Source organism: Pezoporus flaviventris, unplaced genomic scaffold (genome assembly GCF_033815535.1).
Source record: "Pezoporus flaviventris isolate CSIRO_AGI_PZ_B2104156 unplaced genomic scaffold, CSIRO_AGI_Pfla_v1 ptg000025l, whole genome shotgun sequence".
NCBI classification, from domain to species: Eukaryota; Metazoa; Chordata; class Aves; order Psittaciformes; family Psittacidae; genus Pezoporus; species Pezoporus flaviventris.
This window is the reverse complement of record NW_026892573.1, coordinates 11253319-11270975: the sequence shown is the minus strand read 5'-3', so window position 1 is coordinate 11270975 and position 17657 is coordinate 11253319.

Sequence of the window (17657 nt, the reverse complement as noted above, 5' to 3'; positions counted from 1 at the left end):
CATGGTAAATCAAGATTCCCATGTAAAACCAGGTGATGAACAGTCATTTCTCACTCCATAACACTGCTGTCTACTGTTATGATAACATCTCATTTTTCTAAGTGATAAGCTGTTTTGGGGTTGAAGAGTGCCCAGTGTCATGGTTGCAGGGAAAGCTTCAGCTAAGCTTTTCTTGGTCACTCCGAGTCTGCCTTTATTTGTCCTCTGTGGAATCTTGCAGTTCTCCTATCCCTCAGTCAGCTTCAGAGCTGAAGTACTCTCTTTATCATCCACAAAATACCCAATAGGCTGGATGAGTTTGAGTCCCTTTGGGATTCTGAATTCAGCAGACATGTCAAGTGTCACACAATGAAACAGATCCTGCCTCTCCTCTTTAGCTCTGTCCGTACCTTATACATTCATGCAGCATAGCACTTTACTTTCCTACTCTATCTTGCTCCTCAGATGATATCCTAGCTCTGCAGTTTCTTCCTTCCCTCCCTCTCAATCACATGCTATAAGGTGCCAGACACATCCCACACCATCTGTAGTGCTCTCTCATGCACAGAAGATGATTAGGAACTGTATAAAGATGTGAATCCTACCTAAAAACAAAGTAGGGTTTACTTGGGAGAAGAAATAAAGCTTTTAAAAAGAATTATTCTAAAACAATTTAAAGAGGTGTTTTTATATTACTTTTTATATTACTTTTAAAACCCACAATTTTGGTCATTTATGAAGCCTCAGTTTTATCCAAATATTCCAAAAGTGTTGACTATGTCTCAGTTTTGGTCTTGCAGACTTGCTCTTATCTCTGTCTTACAGGGTCCTTTTATACCCTGATATCATTTCTGCAGCCTGTGTTCTCAAGCTATGGTGCTTCTGGTTTTGTCTTCTCAGGGCCTATGGCTCTGGTCATTGACCCTTAACAGCTTGTACGTTTGTTAGAGTAATTGTACTGAGAAAATCTCTTCTTTTCTGCCTGTTTCCTCTGGCAAAGTGCTGTCAGATCAGTCCTAATATAGCAAGCATCCCATTAACCAAACAACACACATAATCTGTCTCAGAACAGCATTAAATTTAACATGGTCATTTAAAAATGCTGCTAGGGATTCATCTTACGTTCCTGCTACTACTCTGCTGCTTACAAAATAAAAGACTAGAACACCATCTTAATTATGCCAAATAATTACGAGTTACAATCAGAGCCTCTTAAGATACATTTACTCCAGAAACTGAGAGGAGCATATGAAAAGGGGAGGGAATTAAAATGAAGTTGCTAATAAAGCTGAGATTTTCCTTACTATGCACGTTACCATGTCAACCCGAGTTATGCAGCATTACATTTGAGATCTATTCAAGACCCCTTCAAAAGCTCAGCAACTAACCAGGATGTTTTAGATGTTTTTTTCAGCTGATTTTGGCATCTTTTGCATGATAAATGCTACTTAACCACATTCTTTTTCTGGTTTAATATCAAATGCAACTGAGCAAATGTTTAATTATATCCATGCAGATGGTTTATTATGTAAGAGATAATTACTTGTCCCACTTTGAAAGTACTAAACCATGCAGAAAACATGAGGCTCAATCATTTTAAGATGGCAAGTAACTTAATATAAATTATTATTCTTTGCACATGGCAGAGAAAAACATGCAACCTCAGTATCCTATGTATGTATTAGTTTCAGATGGTTTAACTAAGATTCTTTTAAGTTAGTATGCAAATATTTCCTCTGTTCTAGCTTCCTTCATATAGTCAGCCTAGCTTTCTACTGCTGTCTGGCAGTAAGGTAAAGCCTTTTATCGAAAACTGAGGTAACAGTTATAATTAGTTGTAAACTAATCTTTCAGGGGGAAAAAAACAACAAAACTCAAAAAAGCAACAACAACGAAAAAGACCAACAAAAAAAAAAAAACACCAACTTTATTTCTATACTCTTAGGTCTTTAATTATATAAATAGCCTTTGGCATTACTGATTTACTGTTTAAAATATCTTACGTGTGTTATAAGGAGTATTAGTTCCAGTTTCAGCATCTTAGATTTGATGATTACATGAACTGGCAAACAACAAGTTGGTAGATAGCAGTTGCTGAGAAATTACAACATTTTTACCTGCTTCCTAGTTTACCTAGTTTTTAAATAAATTTAAATATGCTTTTAGGGAAAAAAAAAAGGTGGAAAAACATATGCCTCAAAGTCTGAATAAAATATCAGCCGAGATATTTTTCTTTTTTTTTTTTTTTTTTGGAAAACACTGTATCAAACTTGCAAAAGGTAACAAATCCAGAAGAATTGATAAATTCATTGCACACTACCATGATAATCCCTTAGCTAGGTGAAAGTCACCATTAATGTAAAAACGATTAAACACAGTTTATCACCAAGTGCAGAAAATTCCCTCACACTTAAATGCTGAAAATATTGTTCCCAGAGCAGCAGAATGAAAGGAGTTCAATCAGTAGCACATCTTGTCTCTATTGATTCTTTGATGTCCAGTGGCAAGTAAGCTTCTTAACCTTTTCTTCAGCATGGACACATATACCTTTTTCCTTCTACTCAGCTGTCTAATTTCATAACATTTTAAGGAATTCAACATACCTGAGCTCTCTCCTCTTGTTCAATTTGATTGCAGTTTCCAGTGGTTGCAAACAATCAGGAGGCAGCTAATGGATATGACTGGCTCATCAAGGGTAGGCAGCAGGCTGACAGTGGTCCTCCAGAGTCTGAAGAGCCTCTGCAGGAGGATGGATGGTCCCCACCTTAGCATCACCAAACACATGTTGAAAGTTCCAGTTCTTGCTCCATACTTAAAAATAGCTAATTTTGAATTAAGCCTCACTGAATTTTCTGAGTTTCATATCCTCAGAAAACAAAGCTAAACCAATGCAAACCCCCCCCTCTCTTAGCAAGCATCTGCCAGGCACATCTATTTATGCAATGCCTGCATGTTTCTTGGGCAGCTCAGCATATTCCCCAGACATCCATAGCAGGAAAACTTTCTTATGCTACTTCATATTCCAGAATGAAAGCAGAATAATCAACAATATACTATGTGTTGCTGAATTTATATTATGAGTACAGGCAGACAGCATTCAGGAGCATGACCCTTCTGCTGACTACTCACTCAAAGATGTAACTGCTAGACTGTAGTTTCCAGAGGTCCTATGTTTTATCTGACCCCTGTTGATGCTGGGTACAGAAGCAGTCCATCAAACAGTGGGTATCTCAAACCAGGAGATATCCGTAGGTCTTGCTGTTTTCTGTTTTCACCCTTTTCCACTGGCAAAAGGAAATAGGGAGCAAGAGGGAAATAGAATCTAAGGACAAAGATGGGTTAGAGAGAAAGAAAGAGTCAGAACAATAATTAATTTCCAGTTCTGTGAATAGTCATGAAAAAAATGTACCTATAGCAGAATATGTGCTTCTGGCAGGCTCATGAGATAAAATAGTCATGTTAGAAGTTGATAGCTGTATTTTGCAAGGGAGCTGCAGTGTCCCTGTACAAAGGCTGAACCCCATAGAAGGATGAATGCTTGAGCATCTGAGATAAAAAATGGCTTTTTCTTCATTCTCATTAAATAGGGATTGCTTCATTGTTGCTGGACATACATAGTGAGTCCTTCTGCTTCCCCACTGCCACTGTATAGTGCAAAGCTGGAAGAATTGCCCTAGATTCAGCATCTTTTTTGTGGTTCTGTCTGTGTAAGAAGCCATGAAAACTGCAGGAACCAACATTGTAATAGTGACTTTCCTGAACTCCCTGCAGAGTTTGTGGTGTTCATACTGTTTCATTCTCAAACTAGAGAGAAGACACAAAGATTCTGAGTGAGAAACGATGAAACAAGAACAAAGCTGCTTGAACAAAAAGGGGAAAAAAGACCTTTAAAACATATGCTGCATTTTATGGTATTATGACTGTGTCTGATGGTACGTGTGTAAAATGTTACTGGTTTTATCAGTGTGAATGTGCGCTCTCATATCTGCTATGCTATGCTTTCATGGCTGTGTGCAAAATAAAACAAAAACTGTGATTACAAAATTTTAAAAGCTCTTTTAAAACAACAATGTTTGGTCAGTTCTGCTTATATTTCACAGTGTGCCAACTTAAAACAATAAGGTTCGGTATGTCTTCCAGACTGTAAGTAGAGCAAACTTACATGATTATACCCTAGACAAATAATGTATCTGATTTTTTTATTATAAGGCAACATAGCTTAAAATACTTGCTACTCTCCCGTAGGCACATAAGGAGTCCCAGCACATTTTTTCCCTCAAGTAAAACTGAGCAGAACTTAAGCAAGAGATACATTCCCAAATTTAAGAAAAGTTAAATAAGTGCATGTGCTGAGAATTGAGGGACTGCATATCTATATAGGAAAATATGGGGGAGGATGGGGGGGGGACTATTGCTGTGTGGAAGCTGAGAGGAAGAAACAGGCTGCTGTGCTGAGAACTGAGGAGGAGAATGGTTATATAAAGATGAAAGACAAGGTATTGCCTACAAACCAGATAGATATATAAGAAGATGCAGTTTGGGGAGAATCGCTGATAATGAGAGACAAACAGGAAAAGAAAAGGATATATTCATACATCTATGTACATACATCAGATGATCACAGAATAGTTAGGGTTGGAAAGGACCTTAAGATCATCCAGTTCTAACCCCCATGCCATGGGCAGGGACACCTTATGCTAAATCATATCACCCAAGGCCTCGTCCAACCTGGCCTTGAACACTGCCAGGGGTGAAGCATTCACAACTTCACTGGGCAACCCATTCCAGTGCCTCACCACCCTCACAGTAAAAACACTGCTAAATATACACTACTAAATAAGACAAGGGAATTCACTGTTTAGTGTTTGTACAGATCCTCTTATATTGCACATCCTAGCCTCTCCATCATCTTCTTGTGGATTTATCTTTTTTTTTTTTTTCTCTTGGATACAAGAATGAGCTAAAATGTAGAAAATCAATTTTTTTTTTTTTTTTTTTTAATGAGAAATACATGGCAGCATCCTGAAAGGGAATTTAGCCTATCCCAAGCAATCATAAATCTACCTCACAGAAAGCCAGGGTTAAACCTTACAGCATGCGTAACATGCTCTTTGAGAGGTACAGCCCATTGGTTTCTCAGCCTTTCATTTTAAAATGTTTTCCATGGTGTGATCTGTGCAATACTTGCAAGCATATACTTCCTACCTTAAAGTTTTTAAAGAAAAGGCTGCCATTTATTGTATGATTCAGCATATTGCAGGAGAGCGGAGGTACCAGGAAGTTCTGGCCCTTTACATGTGACTGTAATACAAACGGCCTATAAATAATCCTTAAAAACTGAAGGGAATGTAATGGGCCAGTGAGTATAACATTCTTTTTTTCTTCTTGGTCCCCCAGTTTAGATTGTAATTAGGGAGTTTTTTTCTCTTGAAATTATTAGGTTATGTGTAGAGTATTACAGTATTTTTAAAAAATAACAGTTCTCTGATACTAATGATCGGAAACTGGCATCAGCTGTTAATCAGACCAGTAGCCTGTAGAAATCAGTAGTGTGCAATGACAGAAGGGGTTATGTTTGCATGTTAGCCTCCGCCTCTCCCTACTAAGATAAAATACCCAGGCTTCATCAGAGGGAATATAGTTGTGTTTTGCCATGACCAGCAGAATGCAAACTCCTTACCTTTCTGCTGGCACAGTTCTGAGTTAAAGGTTTCAGTAGAGAATCATTATACCACGTCTATCTTATGTACTGACAGCACCTTCTCAGCTTAGTTCCTACCCAGGATCCTCACAAAGCTTTAGTCCTTCAGTTTGTCTACCTTTAGTCCTTTGGCACCCTGCAGTGCCTCTGTGGTCCTTAGGTATTGCCTAATTGTCTCTCTTGCTTCTGTCTTCCAAGTAGAATATGTCAGTGCAGGATTCCCATGTATTCTTGATGGAAATCTCAAAGGGTCTCTGCTGCCTTCTTTGCAGACATGGTTCATCATACAATAAAATAAAGTGATGACAGGCTCTTGGCAAAGGGCCAAATGAAAACTAAGTAGGAAATTAAAGTCCCCATTCAACCCCTAAGTATTGTTGTTACAATCCTTGCTTATGAAGTATCAAAGACTGAAGGGATTTCTCTGCAGATTGCTTTACAGATTGCTACGAAGTATCTTCTAAAGAACTTTTCTGGATATTGCCTTTCTAAGACTGCTTTTGAAAGAGAGGTGAGGAGATGTTTTATGTTTAACCTTTTATGTTCATGTTCAATGTTTCATGTTTTATCTTGACCACAGCAGCAAAAAGGTATCATCAGACTGAAGATTTCTGCAAATTAATATTGATGCTGATCACATTAATTATAAAAAAAAAAACAAACAAGTCAATTCTTTTTAGACTTGAAGCATCTTCCTCAGTAAATACAGACATTGATTTTTAATCTTTAGCTAGTGATTGAAATATTGCTTAGATGGGGAATCTACATCATGAAAAGGTTTGCCTTCTAAATGTAAATGAAGCAGCAGTTTTGAAATCACTGAAAGACAGAGAAGAAAGAGGGGTGAGATGAAGAAGACATCTGAAAGGAGAACTGAGCATGGGTGATAAACAAGCCAGAACTATGATTTAGCATCATATTTAACTGTATGCTAATTGAAGTGTATACCTCCTAGAAATTAACAAGATTAAGCACTTACTTACATCTTTTCCTTTAATTAACTGTAAGTATCATGGAATTTTACTTTGTTTAGAAATAACACAAAATACTGTGTATGCCTAGTATTTTTAAGAAAGTTCTAGGGAATGGAGAAAAAGAGTGTAGTTACATAAAGAAAGATTACATTTGCTGCTCAGAACTGCCAGAACAGCTCTCATGAATGAACTCAGCTTCACTAAAGCATTTAAGTTTGAGAGCTGAAAAACTGTTTAGCTGTTTATCTTAGGTTTACACATGTTTAAAAAATCTCAACCTGACTCAGTGCATTGCTAACACTAGCAAATTCTTGATCATTTCCCAGGCTGCAGGAGTGGTAGAACTTTGACATAATGAATAAAAGCTGGGGATGGATATAACAAAACATAGTTTATGACTGGACACTGTTTCCCCATATAAAAAAGACATCCATTTTATTACAGGCAAGTATAATAGAATCATAGACTATTTAAGGTTGGAAAAGACCTTAAGATCATCTAGTTCCAATCCCCTTGCCCTAGGTAGGGACACCTCACACTAAACCATGTCACCCAAGGCGCTGTCCAACCTGGCCTTGAACACCGCCAGGGTTAGAGCATTCATGGCTTGGGCAACCCATTCCAGTGCCTCACAACCCTCACACGAAAGAATTTCCTCCTTATATCAAATCTAAACTTCCCCTGTTTAAGTTTTAACCCATTACTCCTTATCCTATCACTACACTCCCTAATGAAGAGTCCCTCCCTAGCATCCCTATAGGCCCCCTTCAGATACTGGAAGGCTGCTATGAGGTCTCCACACAACCTTCTCTTCTCCAGGCTGAACAGCCCCAACTTCCTCAGCCTGTCTTCATACAGGAGGTGCTCCAGTCCCCTGATCATCCTCGTGGCCCTCCTCTGGACTTGTTGCAACAGTTCCATGTCCTTTTTTCTGTTGAGGACACCAGAACTGCACACAATACTCCAGGTGAGGTCTCACAAGAGCAGAGTAGAGGGGCAGGATCACCTCCTTCAACCTGCTGGTCACGCTCCTTTTGATGCAACTCGGGATACAGTTGGCTTTCTGGGCTGCGAGCACACACTGAAGCCGGCTCATGTTCATTTTCTCATCAACCAACACCCCCAAGTCCTTCTCCACAGGGCTGCTCTGAATCTCTTCTCTGCCCAACCTGTAGCTGTGCCTGGAACTGCTCTGACGCAGGTGTAGGACCTTGCAATTGGCATGGTTAAACTTCATGAGGTTGGCATCAGCCCACCTCACAAGCGTGTCAAGGTCCCTCTGGATGGCATTCCTTCCCTCCAGCGTATCAACCAAACCACACAGCTTGGTGTCATCGGCAAACTTGCTGAGGGCACACTCAATCCCACTGTCCATGTCACCGACAAAGATGTTGAACAAGACCGGTCCCAACACCGATCCCTGAAGGACACCACTCGTTACTGGTCTCCAGCTGGACACTGAGCCATTGACCACAACTCTTTGTGTGCGGCCATCCAGCCAGTTCTTTATCCACTGAGTGGTCCATCCGCCAAATTGATGTCGTTCCAATTTAGAGACAAGGATGTCGTGTGGGACGCTTTGCACAAGTCCAGGTAGATGACATCAACTCTACCCCTGTCCATCAGTTCTGTAGCCCCATCATAGAAGGCCACCAAATTGGTCAGGCAGGATTTCCCCTTAGTGAAGCCATGCTGGCTGTCACCAAGCACCTTGTTGTTTTTCATGCGCCTTAGCATGCCTTCCAGGAGAATCTGCTCCAAGATTTTGCCAGGCACAGAGGTGAGACTGACTGGTCTGTAATTCCCCAGGTCATCCATTTTCCCCTTCTTGAAAATGGGGGTTATATTTCCCTTTTTCCAGTTGTAGGGAACTTCACCTCACTGACATGATTTCTCAAATATGATGGACATTTTATAATTATATTCTCCTCATCCTAAGTGAGAGGATAAAATTGACTCATGGTGAATTGTGAGAACGCAAGCAGCATGGTCAAGGAACTCACAGAGATGGGGCAGGTTACAGAAAAAAGGTATCATGATGCTTTTAACTGCATGTAATAGGTGCAGAAACACAACTGTGTTCTTGATTCTTTAATACCGTATTTCACAGTCATGTAAAAAAGATAAATTAAAAAAAAATTAAATGAAAAAATATTCTTCAGGCTCAGGAGCATTTAAACATTAATGTTTCTTGGCGTAATGGAACTATAATCTTGTTAAAATTGGTCCTAATCATGCATATTTTACCAATTGTGTAAAATTTTTTGTGAATCAAATCCTTACAGAGCAAATTTAATTCACATATTTCAAAGTTACTGAAAATCTGTTTCCTATTGGAAGCTCTTATTATCAAAATTACTTTTCTTAGCATAACAAGGCCCCATGGGAGAATAAAATAATTTATTTCATAAAGGTAAGTTCTATTTCTCAAAAAATCTTCAGAAAGAAGAGCTGTACAGAAAATTATCTATTTTAGCAACTATACCTAATGTTTTGTAGTATGCTACATACTGGAATAAGTTTCAAGAGGTAATAAATTTGTTCTAGTAGAGCTCTAGAAGAAGTTCCATTAGATCAAGCAATACTTACAGAAAACAACATTGAGAGAAATTGGTTTGAAGGCAAGAACTATTACATATTATGTAGTACCTTGTGAAATCCCATACCATGATGAACTGTTTCAAAATTGTTGTTTGCATAGATTAAATCTCAGATAAATGAAACTGTGCTTGAATAACTTAAAAACTACTTTGAAGAGTTGCTTGTTCATGCTAGACCTTCACTATAGCCCCCCAGAAAAGAAATAAAGGTTTCTTAACTGGGTTATTCAATATGCAGGGGTTAACTTAACTGGGTTAATCAGAACATTTGCAGTCCCAGAGTCAAGAATACATTGTGAACAAAATAGGGTAATACGGACACAGTATACAATACTATTCAGCCTCCAGCCTTGTGACCAGACACAACTCCAGCAAAATATCTATTACAGGTAAATCCGGAATTGCAAAAAAGTGGATTAAATCAGGTAGCTTAAGATACAGCTTCTCATGTAAATGACATCAGGTTTGGATAACAGATAGGCTGTAATTTAGATTAGAAGAACCCTTACATTTCTTAATCATTAACATGCATTCCTGCATTATAGTCTTCTTTAACAAAAGCTTAGCTTTGTTTCCCAATAACTCAGATCTATGGTAATGTGGTCCCCACAGAGAAAAGATCAATTTCACCTCTGCAAAGGAAGTAAAACAATGAATAGAGTAGCATTATTAAATTATGTATTTCACATATTAGACAGTAAAACTTTACTAAGTCATACACAACAATCTGGCTGAGTTTTGTCAGTCTGAATCTGGCCCATTGTTTGTCTAACACCCTAAACATATTTGGCTTTATAACTTACACTTTTGAGTTTACTGTGTAGCAGGGCAGAAAAATAGTTTGATAACTAATTAATATTTGGATAGCATTTGTTCATTCCAAAAGTTTCGGTTGTGTGCAACAATTAAAATTAATATCTAGTGTAATAGGTCAATTGTCTGAATTGGCCTTAAACCACAAAAATTTTTTTGGTAATTTTTTCAGCACAACAGTGAGTGTGTGCATAGCTTTCTTCACACAAGTCTTTAAAAAGGGATGAGAACTATGTAAGAAGCTTTGCAAAGCAGGAAAAAAACAGAAAGGTGGGAAGATACTACAGAATAAACTGGACAACCAACTTTTCATTTTCATGAAATGGCTCATAATAATACATAAGATAACAGAGAATATGGCCTTCCTGCTGTCTCAGATTGGCAGCCCATTTGGCTCTTTGAGAACATCCTGCTAATGCTGTTTTCTGATAGAGACTTTGTGTAGGAGACATGAAAATAAATCTTAACATCTCAAACTGTGTTCTACAATATTGCAGCAAAAAAATAGATTCAGAAAAAAAAAAACATCAAAATGTCCCAAGGAATCGATTTACTCCATGGTGTTTGGTCCTCTTTCCCTGAAGCATGAGAGATGTGTAAGCATGCTGTATGTGTGCAGCTCCAAATTACTTTTCTGACTGGTGTTGCCATACTGCCTTGTTTATATATTTAAAAAAAAAAAAAAAGTGTGTCCATTCAACTGTGCTCATAAATTTCATTAAACTGACTTTAAAATGCAGATTAGCCTTTGTCGTGGTTTAAACCTAGCCAGACAGCTCGTTCACTCACTCCCCTCCCTTTTCCTCCCTCTTTCTTTCCTTCTGCACCCCCCCCCCCCCCCCCCCCCCCCGCCCCTTCCCTGTTCCCAGAGGGAAGGGGAGAAGAATCGAAAGAATGCAACTCCCACGGGTTGAGACAAGAACAGTCCAGCAACCAATGTACAACACAAATCACCACCACTACCACCAACGACAACAATGATAAGAGAAAATAACAAGGGAAGAGAATACGATACCACCTGCCAAAAAAACGAGTCCAACCCAGAAGACCCCGTATCCTTCTGGGTAACTCCCAATTACCCCCACCCCGGGCATGGTGTGCTGTGGTATGGAATACCTCTTTGGCTAGCTTGGGTCAGGTGTCCTGTCTCTGCTTCCTCCCGGCTTCCCCTCCTCCCTGGCAGAGCATGAGACTCACAAAGTCCTTGGTCAGGGTAAACATTACTTAGCAACAACTGAAAACATCGGTGTTATCAGCACTGTTCCCAGGCTGGAAGTCAAAACACAGCACTGCACCAGCTACCAAGACGGAGAAAAACTGACTGCTACTGCTAAACCCAGGACAGCCTTCCACCCTACATTCCAACCAGAATCCAGATTGTCTTCTGTGCTCTTCTGACTTACACAATGATTTCCACAGGATTCAGTAGTGAAAACACTGCACATACTTGTAAACTACTTTCAGGTTCCATTTTGGTGACTTTACAATAATCTGTATCTACCTGTGCATGAAACTGCCAATTGCTCACAACAGTGCTGACTATCCACAGGCAATCTAGTGTGTTAAATTAATTAACAAATCTATTTTTTCCAAAAAGTCTTCATTTGGATACCAAGTCATTTTAGATACTTAATTGCTCTCTCTTAGGCATGCCAATATTCTCAGGCAAAGCAGGTAAGATGAAATTTGACCAGATATTTAATGGCCATTTAAAACTTTGGTGTGATTATTTGCTTCACCCTATACACTTTTACAGATTAATTGTGTTAGCCTCTTTATTACATCCACTTCCCACTCAGGCTGTACACAAGACCTACATAAAATTGTTTCAAATCAATATTGGACTTAGTGTGTCAAACTCATTAGTGGTCTGTTACTATGATTTTATATTCCAGCTCTGTGAGCTCAGTATTTTCCAGTACATTTTATGCATGATTTTACAGCAAAGCTTCAGTGGCTTTTCCACTGCTGAAAGCCTTTTGCAAGTTCATTCTCTCTTGACTGGACGACAGGATATCAGCAGGGGATAACTAAAAACCAACAATAACAAAAAAACCCTTTCCCTCTAGGAGACTCAAACTCAGCTGGAATGCGGACTACTTGTTGAATGGGAAGAAATTTTCAATTATGTACAAAGAAGTGCTGAATAAAGGGGAAAATGTAAATAATTAACATCTGACTTCACCCTACAACAGCAAGAATTCCTCCTGATTATTTTTAAACAAAAACCAAATATAATATAATTTCAGAGTATGAGAAATTGACTACTTTTTCAGGTACTCTTTTCTGTTTCCTAGAATAAAACACAGCCCAATTGACTGTGTCACTTAAATATTCGTAAAGAAAATCCTCTGAGTCTCCTTATGCATATTCTGATTAGCTCATGGAAATGTCAGAGCCTTCACACAAGTAACTGTTGTGTGAAAGTCTTCAGCAGTGAAAAGAAGAGGGAGAAAAAAAAGCCTAGATAGTCCGCCTTCACTGTAATCATGTCTTTGTAATCAAATGGTACTATCCCGATTTAGAGAAACTGAAGAGCTAAGTCCAGAATAGAAGCTGATTGAAGAAGGAGGACAACAGCTGTTAGAACTGAAGGAAGACTGTAATAGTAAATAGTTTGCCAGTATGCAATGAATTGCCCAAAGTGAAGGACACAAAACACTGATAAACGCGAGAAATTCTGAACTTTGGTATGAGCTGCCACAATGACAATGAATGTCATTTCTAGGAGGATTAGCTCTTCAAGATAAATGAAACTGGGTAGACCACTAGCTTTCCTTCAAAAATCTCAAACCCAAACAGCTAGAAAACCCTCTTTAAAGAGAACAAGGTAAGCTTTGTACAAAACTGTGGTTGGAACTTGAATTCCACACTGACTTTCAGGATAGTGAAAGTGAGATTAATTCCATCCTACAGGATTGCTTTTTAATCTGAGTCCAGTATGCCCATGTCCTTGTACTGGGGAGCCCAAAATTGGACTCAGTACTCTAGATGCTTTCTCAGAAGTGCCAGATTCATGAGGAGAATCACTTCCATGAAGATGCAGACTGATGCAGCCCAGGATGCTGCTGCCTATCTTTGGCACAGATGTCCACTGCTGGCTCTCAGTTCTCTTGCTGTTTACCAGAGTCCCTGATTCCTTCCCTGCAAAGCTTCTTCCAGCTGCCAGTTCCCAGCTGTTGGGGCCTGTGTTTTTTCTGTTCTAGAGGTTCAAGTTTGCATTTGCTTTTTATGAACTTCGTGAACTTCTTTGAGTTTCTTATAAATCCCTAAGTCAAACTATATTCAACCCTAAATGAATTGAATTTTTCATAGATTAAAACATAAAAAATAAAAAACAATGAAAAGATATATTTTCCTTCAGCTGGTTCTTGGAAGCATTGTAAACTTGCAGAACTGCACTCTATTGACCATTGAGTAGTGTCTGAATGAAAGCAGTAAGTCTAATAATAATGCTTGGTGCTGTCCATGAGATAAGTATTTTGAATTAGTAGAAGGTCAATAATTCAGATACATTTCTTTAGTTTAGCTTCAAATGCAGCATTTTGCTTTGACAGGTCAATTGTATAAAGTTATTTCATTTTGGGAGGAAATGTAAGGCTGAACAAATCTTCTCAATTATTTTTTGAAACTTCAAGCTTAGATCATCAAGCATTTTCATACTGAAAGCAGACATTCTTACTTATGAGCCTGATGCCTTTCCTCTTGTGATACTTATGATTGATTTACTGCCTGTAGGCATGAGTAGCTACAACGATTTCAGTAAAATTTTACTAGTCTTTTTATCCCACTTACGCAGGTATCACCAGCAGAATATATTGCTTTCAAATTCTCCATGGACCGCAAATGATGGTAGTCTAAACAGCCTTTAATCTTCTTATCAGCATGAATTTTATTCCTCTGGAAACTGAGTGTTCTGCCTGAAATTAATAAATAAATAAATAAATAAACATAAAGTATCTTTTTATTGCTATTATTACTTGCAGCACAGTTTCTCCTGCTTATGGCAAGTGTAATTGAGGCAATGGAAACCCATACACTTAATTCTCACTCATTAAAATATGTCAAAAGACAAGTCCTGAGCTCCTTAACTTAAATAAACCTCAACTGAAAATAAAGGTTAACCTGACTAGTAATTTACACTTAAGATTAACTTAAGCACATAGTTGCATTGCTTTAACGAAAATTCAGTACATTTTTAAATCTGGCTCTCAGCTTATGTTTAGGTTGGTAATGCCATATATAAACTGAGTAAAATAAAACTGTAATATTTTATCCTGCCCAGATAGCCAAGGATTTAACGTAACACACTAATAAGATGTTTAAGAATTTAATTTAGCAAACTGCAAAATTTGCTTTACCCTCATAAACTCTCTCTATATATACATATTTCAAAATGTTCTACAGTGCTTACAAACTGTAACTGGGTAAAGGTGTAAGACCCTTTAAGAGTTAGTGAGAAGAGGCATTTCCTGAGGAGAACAAAGGGAGAAGGAAGGTCCTTGAAGACACTGCTGCGGCATTTTCAAATGACAAGAACTGCTGATGGCACCAGAAGAAGCAAAATTAAGTGATCTTATAATCTATCTCTTATCTCTATCTTATAATCTATCTCTTCATAATGCTTACATTTTTGTGCCTAGATCAGGACTCAGGACAGAGACTGTGTTTTTGTTACCTTTTGTTAATTATTTCACTTTCACTGATTTACTGTTAAGTAATTCAGAGCAAAATATACACTATGCCAGAAAATATGGCTGTAGCTCTTTCTTTTTGTTATCACTGTATGTCACGAATGCTGGTGGAGATGGTCTAATCTGTGCAGAACACCATCCTACCTTCTCCCAAGAGCCCTTGCATTGTATGAGTCCATTCCTGTGGCTTGCCTGCTTGTAGACATCTGAGTTGTGATTGCTTGGTGGAAGCTGAATCCGACAGCTTCAAGACTGAGGAATCCCAGTCCTTGTCCTGCACAGCCAGGCTGTGATAGACCCTGACCTCTGGGACAGCCAGCAGCTGAGCTGAGCACAAACACTGCAGACACAGCTCCCACATAAACATGAACAATACAAATGGTCTGATCCCATTCTTACTCACCAGCTAATCAGGCTCGGGTTCAAAGTTTGCCAGACTCACACAAACACAAATCTGGACCCATGGTCCCTCCCACAGCCAGGTCTCAGGTCCCCAGGCTCCCTATGCCTGATCCCCAGCACATTAGTCTTTCTTGTAGCTGGCTCCCAGACCTCTCACCCTGTTCTGGCTTATAGGTCACTGGTGTCTCATACACAAATGTACAAAAACAGAATAGAGAGCACACTCAGCCAGGAAAATGTGTATGAATAGTGTATAGTAAGATGATGGGACAGAACAGACTGCAGAGAAGCTGCTGGGCTTCTCTAGTCAAGGATATGACCAACAACTTATTTACACATAGCTGGCCCCTATTATTCCCCTTTCCTCTCCATTTTTACATACTTGTTCCTTTCCCATCCACCTTGGTCCTTCCTTTCCTCAACTTTGTCCCTTCCCTTAAACATCCCCTAATAAGTTTCACACTTTTCCACACTTCCTTTCAAGCATCCCACAGAAATTTTTACACAATCCCACAAGACCCCTCAGATAACTAAAAGTAAGTTTGCTCTTTCCCACAAGAACCATGGTAAACCCGTTCCACACCCCCTCTTTTCAGTTACAAAGTCCTTCTTGAACCTCCTCAATGCCTTGAATTGCTCCTGCAGTGGCTTACCCACCAGTGATCTGAGCGCTCTGGTCTGTTATCTCCTGTTGTGTATCTGGGTGTGGCTTATAACTTCTCATGTCTCTCACCCTCATTTTTTATGCTGAATAACAACCAGATATCCCCACAGAACAGATGTCCTTCTGTGCCAGGTAGCTACATAGCCTTTACCTTTCTTGCGTCTTTTGCCTTCCATATACTCTTTAATTCCACACGTCTTTACAGATTTATGCCCATTAATTTTAGGCACTAAACTGAGTTTTCTTAAAGGTGAGAGGGAAATTTCAGCGAAAATGCACTTGCCTCAAAAACTTTATCAGTATCTAGAAGCACTTTTCTCTCTTTCTTGTCTTGAGAGGGAATCTTAAGACTATTCTCCCAGCTTAAGGAGGGATCACGTCTCTTATAGGCTGATAATTTCCTGAACATGGGTAGGCTTAAAAAAAAACCAAACAAATAAAACACAACAAAACAATACAAACCAAGATTTTCTGGCTCCCTCCAAGACTTCTGGAGTTCAGCAAAGCAGTATTTGAAATAATTTCATGTAATAGGATTTATTCGAGAGCAGTCTATAGCATAACAAAACAGTTACATTCTGTGTTCAGTGTTCATAGCACAGGTCACTATGGCCTGAAAGCTGGAATTCTGACAGCATATTAATGTAGCTGATCCAGAACCTGTCCGCTGTTCTTGTACATACTCGGCTTTGAGTGATGAGCCAACTTTGCACCAGTGTGAGGTAGTGTTCCCTCCGTACTCTGAATGAATGGATCCATATTCTGATCCACTGATCCCCCTCAGAAGCAGTGATGATTATGGTACTTCTCTCTTATGACCTCAAAAACCCCAAATCCTAACCACTCAGACTTTGGCCTGTACCTGACAACTGTGTCGTGCTGCAGTCACAGCAGCATGAAAAACTGTCTTAGTAAATCTCAACTTACAAATATGGAGAAATGAGAATATTCTGCTCTGTACTTCTGCATGCTTTAAAAGCTGCCCATGAAAAGAAGGGGTGAGGGCTGCAGTTAGGACAGTCATTGAGGACAGTGGGATTCTGGCATGAAGAACAGGACCAGAGCAACACCCACCACCAGAGGAAAGAGTAACTTACGGCCTTTTTATCTCCAGCTGCTTCATTCCTCTTTCTGTATTCCTACAAGGCTCTGCTGCAGGCTGACTGGCTGAGCTGACAATGAAGTGAAAAGAGGCACCTGTATAAAGAAAAAAAGACAGCCATCCACTGCGTATAAACCAACCCTGCCAAGGTCCTCAGCAAGAGCCTGAAGACTACTGAAAACCCAGAGCAGTGCTCAAAGCATCTTTAAATTTGATTATTCCTGCTTGTTTGTGAATGGAAAGCAAAAGGCCACATCTGTCAAATCTGGTTTGAGTCTCATGAAGCAATGCTGCAAAGTAACAACATTTCAGTGACTAGGGCATTGCAAGATATTTGCTGCAGTCTCACACTGACGGTTTTATTGGCAGGTAGCTCCTTTGGCAGCTGAGGTGAGTGAAAAATATCCTCAGTGGCTTTTGCATGGTTGTTTCTACTAGATTTTCAAGCGCTGTATTTGAGCGTGTGTTCCAGGTTGTTGGAGAAGGTGATAGATAATCCCCAGACAGAAGCCTGGCTCTGGTTTCTTGAGAGCAAAGCACTGTGCACACATAAATACACAACTGTCAGAGGTGCTTGTGGGAGGACCTCTAGGTAACTCATAACAGGGTGCCAAGGGACTTGGTATCACAGAGTATCTCTGATAGATCTACATGTACTTGATACCTTTATAATGACATACATAGCCACACAAACTGCACTCAGAAGACCAATGATCCAGGCTATTATA